Source organism: Phoenix dactylifera, unplaced genomic scaffold (genome assembly GCF_009389715.1).
Source record: "Phoenix dactylifera cultivar Barhee BC4 unplaced genomic scaffold, palm_55x_up_171113_PBpolish2nd_filt_p 000064F, whole genome shotgun sequence".
Classification (NCBI taxonomy): Eukaryota; Viridiplantae; Streptophyta; class Magnoliopsida; order Arecales; family Arecaceae; genus Phoenix; species Phoenix dactylifera.
The window spans coordinates 1,617-7,364 of record NW_024067673.1 but is presented as its reverse complement, the minus strand read 5'-3'; the positions used below and the strand labels follow the sequence as shown (position 1 = coordinate 7,364).

Sequence of the window (5,748 nt, the reverse complement as noted above, 5' to 3'; positions counted from 1 at the left end):
ACGACATGTCCCCCTATCATCAGTTGGTCAAATCTTATGGGACAATGCATCTATCTTGCTAGATAGGTCCATAGAATGACTTATTTTCACAAATGGTCCCTTTTCTTTGGAAATTCGAGGGTGCTTGACGAGAACAGGAAGCATGGTGGAGGAAGTTTTCATTGAGATTTTAAAATAATTGCCATGCTTCATGCTCGTTTTGAAGCATGAAAGTTCCTCCGCATGCGGCATCGATCATCTGACGGTTTCGTTCAGTCAATCCGTCATAGAAGCATTGCACTATCTGCCATTTAGGTATTTGATGATGTGGGCATTTATGGATTAGGTCCCGAAATCTCTCCCAAGTTTCATAAAATTCTTCTCCCTCAGTTTCGGAGAAGCTTGTGATGGCACGCCTAAACTGGTTCGTTCTTCCTATGGAAAAGTATTTTTAAGAAATTTTTGTTGCATTGATCCCAGGAATGAATCGAATCGGCTTCTAAAGAATTCAGCCATTGCTTGGATCTATCTTTAAGGGAGAAGGGGAATAATCTAAGTTTCAGAGCATCATCAGTGAAGTTCTGAATCTTGACAGTGGTGCAAATCTCAAGAAATTCATCTAAGTATTTATATGGGTCCTTCATTGGTGAGCCCATAAAAAGATGGGAGCATTTGGATCACACTAGACTTTATTTCATATTGTATAGCTGCTACCTCAGGTAATCGAATGCAAGATGGGGAAGTGTAAATGGTGGGAGTGAAGTACTCCCTCAGGAGTTTTGGGTTGTTCTTCAGCCATCTCAGGAGGTGGGGATGATTCTAATGTTCTGATCTCAGCTCGAATATTTCTAAGGGTCCGTTCTATTTCAGGATCAAAAGGTAATAAGTCACGTACTCTAGAATGACTCCCTTGCATAAACTAGTACTTGATCAGTCAAGCATGCAATAAAAGAAAAACACATCAAATCCTTGTAATTTGCCCTAAAATCACTAGACAGCTCCTAACTGGTTTGAAGAGGGCACCTAAGCCTCCAATCCGGTCTAATAAACTGAGTTGACCAGGTAAGCTTCCCGGTAAGTGGGGGGGTCAGATGCGTTCGCAAAGGTCCTACTTAAAAACCACTTGCCTCAAACAGATGAACTGTCTTCCTTATAGGGATAAAGCTTACCTAGACATTAACTAAGCCACAAAGCGAAATTAGTGGCAACTTTCGGTGATCTTCGTCCTATTGAGCTCGAATGTCCCTAGGAGCCAACGCTAATTGATTTTAATTAAGCTAACACTATGTGAGATTGGAGTTCACCTAAGTTGGGCAAGAGTCCGGTGATGAAATCCGGCTCTTATCTTGTTAGGGTGATTGCCCTTACTATGTGCGGATCATTGGTGTATGTGTATTAAGCATGCATTCACACTTTTGCTGAAATTAAAATCAAACAATCACCACAAAATTTCAAGCTAATTGGGAATCAATTTAAACAAGAAAGGTTTAGAGGTTACCAAAGAAAATTTTTCCAGCAATTTTTTCTTTTTTAAGCAAACCTCTACAGCATTCCTTTTTTGCAGTCCCCTTTTGATCGTCCCAGATTTTCTCTTCGATTTCTGATCAAATAATATCAAAAAAAAATTAAAAATTAGTAAGAGAGAAAAAGGAGATAAGAAAAGTAACAACAATAGAAAATATTTTTATTTTATATATATATCTATTTTAAAGCTTTTTTTTATGAAAAGAAAAACAACCATGCTAGCAATCTCCGGCAATGGTGCCAAAAATTGATCGGTTCTTTCAATTTTCGAAAATAACCATGCAATAGTACATATCCTGTAGGATAGTGATTACGGATGTCGGTCCACAGAGATTGGAGAATAAGTTATTTTTTCTTTAAAAAATAATCAAAATTTTTTTTTGCAAACTTGATTTAACTAAATTAATCTATAAGTATGAATTAGAATTTATCAAAGTTAAATGGATCTAGGGTTTGAAGTCCCACCGGCATAGCAGTGCATCAGGGTTTGTGTTCTTAATTTTTTTATCTTTTGGAGAGGCATGCAAATTGGCTACAAGCCTTTTAAAATAAAAGCATAAGAGTTTTAGGAAGATCCATCTTAGGTATAGCAAAAAGTGCTACCTAATTATGCTAACCTAGGATACAGTACACCTCATCTTCCTAGGCATGGATCATCTTAGACTACTTTAAGCAATATGAATAGTAAATAGCATGCTCAAAGTTAAACATCATAAAGAAGTTTTTCATTGATAATAAGAATTTAAACAAGCTTCAAAAAAATTAAAGAGTAAGAACAACAAATGGCCTGTTACATTGCTAGGGCTTCATCCAGCCCTAGACTAGATGTTTAGCTGCGCATGGCTTCCGGACGACCTCCCGTCTCATAATAAAAAATATTCTTCTCACATTTGGCATCCCAAGCGTTTCTCCCCTCTCTCCCTTTTTTTTTGTTTTTCTATTCTTCTTTCTCTTCCAAAATAGAGCGTCTTTGTTCTTCCTTTTCTCCTCTCCTTCCACCGAGCGCCCCTTCCACCCTTTATATAGATCTTTCCCTGGTAATGAGTCCAAGGGGAGCAGACGCATGATCCTTGGGCGGAATGCACATCAACGGCTGGATCATGGGAGCTGGTCGCGGAAGAGTGATCCGTGGAAGATGAATACGGACGGGAGAAGGGGTTGAATACATATTCCGACTTGGATGCGTGAATCCTTGGCTTGATGCGGGAGGGATGAATCACAGGCTGCTGGGATTTCCTTCATGGTTGCACGGGATACGCTGCGAGGAGCCGATCCACGGCTTGGAGTTGGGAATCCAGAAGTGGAAGAGTCGGAATGCCATTTCTGGGATTCGGCAGTTGGTGGCTGGGCGGACGAATGATCGGCGAGGGAGATTGGTCTTCCACTCGGTTGCTGGCTGGCCACGCATGGAGGATTCCGTGGGTCTCGTGGATGGAATGGGCTGATCGGAGGAACGTGATCTGGGCTGCTGGTGCAGTTGGAACGGAAGCTGGGTGTGGCATGGACGCGGTGAAGGTTGAATCACAGGCTTGGAGCTGGGAATCGATCCGGATGAAGAGGATTTGGTTGCACGCGGCTTGATGGCAGAGGAGCTGATTTGAGGATCGATGGGAGGACGCCATGGACGGCCGTGATGCACTGCGGGAGGAAGAAAGAGAATAGTGAAATGAGTTTGTTTTCTGTAACACTGTTCATGATGACAGTGTTTTTCACGGAATACTGTTCATAATGAATAGTGTCATCGTTGGAATACTGTTCGTATGAAACAGTGATTTCAGTATTTTGGGAAAGTTCTTTTTCTTGCTCTATTTTGACATGAAAATGGGCATATGTGGATTTAAAACAAAGGTCTCCCCTATTTTGCTTAGTTTGGAAACATGATGTGGAGATGAGAATTTCTGAACTGTTGGATTGCTTGGGAGAGCCATGGACCCAGTGGTCGCGAGAAAGGAATGGGATTGGTCGGAAATTGGCTTTGGATTTGAGGTGGGTCATGATCGTTGATTTAGTTGAACTTGTTCTCGAGCCCAATGTCATTTAAATTTAATTCTTGCTAAACTGCTTTAGACCGAACTCGACCAGATAAAATAAGCAAGACTAAAAACAAGACCATGACTTAATAAAAAGGGTTAATCAAACCTTTTCCCCATTAATTATAACTTTCAATCTAATTAGGATCAAAACCCATTTAATTATAACCTTAGCTTGATTATAACTCCATCAGGTTACCAAACCGGATCAATACAATCCCCTCCTTATATGTTTTTCTGTAGTTTTGATGAAAGATTGCAACCAAGAGAGAGACAAGTTCAGAGTCTGGTTTAAGAAAAGAATTATTTACTTCTTACCATATTTTAAATTTATTTTAATGATTATTCAATTTCATGGTAAAATACGTATTTATCAGTTTAAAAACATTGATAAGTGCTATGGAAAGATAACTAAATTATAAATTACTCAGCACTTATCACCCATCTATCTCACTTCCTACACTTTAGGCTATGAAAAATACTACACTACTAGTTAGTTACTGCTATAGATTTCTCAAACTTGTCTACCCAATCAAATTACATCACTTGATGAATTTACAAGGTATGTTGATTTTTCGGTGGCTGAGGCACAAATAGTATGGATGTTAAGTGACTAGGATTTAATATATATTTTTATTTTATGATTGTTAACAATGTCAATGTGTCTATAATTATCCTAGAAGTAAGAACAGTTTATATATCAATCTTTTTTGTTGCTATTTTAGAGAGAACGACTTGGAGCTTCTAAGTGTGTTTGCCCTTAATAGAATTATATAGCTTTGGGAAATCAAAGTGAAGTTGAAGAGGGATTAAAACATCTAAAATCACACTCCCTATCCAAAGGACCGCAAGGCCGGGGTTGTTGGGTTCCAAATTTCCCTATGCCATGATCTAAATGGGCCCTCTTTCTTCACATTTGTCAAAAAGTCATGATAGAACAAAAGATTATTTCTTGTAGTGGTCCATATAATTTGGGAAATTGCTATTATATAACAATCCAGAATTTTTAAATATGTATAGAATAAAATTTAGGCCAAAATCCAAATAAAGAGAATATTCTGGACTTACCGGCATGGATGAAGGCTGGCTAAGATCCACAATAGAGGCAGTGGACCGGAGGAGGGTGGTTGGCCGGATCTTCAAAGAGCACTGCAGATTGGTGGTGGGTATGGGCAGCAACAAGAAGGAGGAAAATGGCAAAGGAGGAGGTGCCGGAGAGGGGCGGAGGGGAAAGAGACCTGTGTGGATGGGTGGAGGTGGAGCTCGGGGGATTGGAGTTGGTCGGTCGGCACCAGAGAGAAAAAGAAGGCTGAAATCGGAATGCGAGGACTGCTGTTTGGGTGATTGGGTTTAATACTAGCTTTAGACGACGCTTATACGTGTTGTCTTAGTCTTGCTTTTTGGCTTTTGACGATGCTTATAAAGGTCGTCTTAATCTTGAATTTGTCTTCTGGCGACGCTTATAAGCATCATCTTAATCTTGGCTCATTTTCTTCCGATGATGCTTATAAGTGTTTGTTCTTCCAATTCCTGTTTACCTAAAAATATACTAAACAGATCATTGTTAGAACCGACAAACAAAGTTTAAATTTAATTTACTCTTACCTGTTCTACCCGAAGAATAGTGGTTGTAAGAGGTCGATCCACAGGAAGGCGATTGAAGTTGCATAAAAATTAGAATGTTCACTCGAATTTAAAATTGATTTTTGAATGATAAAAGAAAAAATTATTTTGAGGATGTTGATGGATTCTCTAGTCTACCGGAGAATGTTTTTAATTGAAACTACCTAAAAGACAGGTACTTAGATTTAAAAAGCATTTATATATTTAATTAATCAAAGAAGAGCTTTGGCATAAATTAAAATGGATGAAACTAAGAAGATTGAAGCGAACATAGATTGCATAAAAGACGATTTAGTGTATTGCATAAAAGAAATTAAAATTGCGGCATAAAATAAAAAATCTTACAAGTAAAACTCTCCACCAAAATAAAACTCTTTAAAATTAAAACTTAAAACCAAACCTCTCAACATAAGATTTTCAATTAAAACTCAAACTAAAAAAAAGAAACATTGCTCTCATAAAACTCAAACCAAAACAAATAAAATAAATTAAAACCAAAACAGAGGAGGCTCTGTTTTTCTTTTGAACAGGACTTTCTTTTCTTCCAAACCAAACACTCCTTCCCCTGTTGAACCAGCCGACCACCCCCTGT

General features: G+C 38.5%; 1 non-coding gene across 1 annotated transcript; it reads left to right on the top strand.

Annotated features, from left to right (window-relative positions):
• The first annotated feature begins 296 nt into the window (after window positions 1-296).
• On the top strand, window positions 297-402 carry LOC113461527. The gene has a single exon (XR_003383801.1). It is a non-coding gene; the product is annotated as a small nucleolar RNA R71 (small nucleolar RNA).
• Window positions 403-5,748: the final 5,346 nt, after the last annotated feature.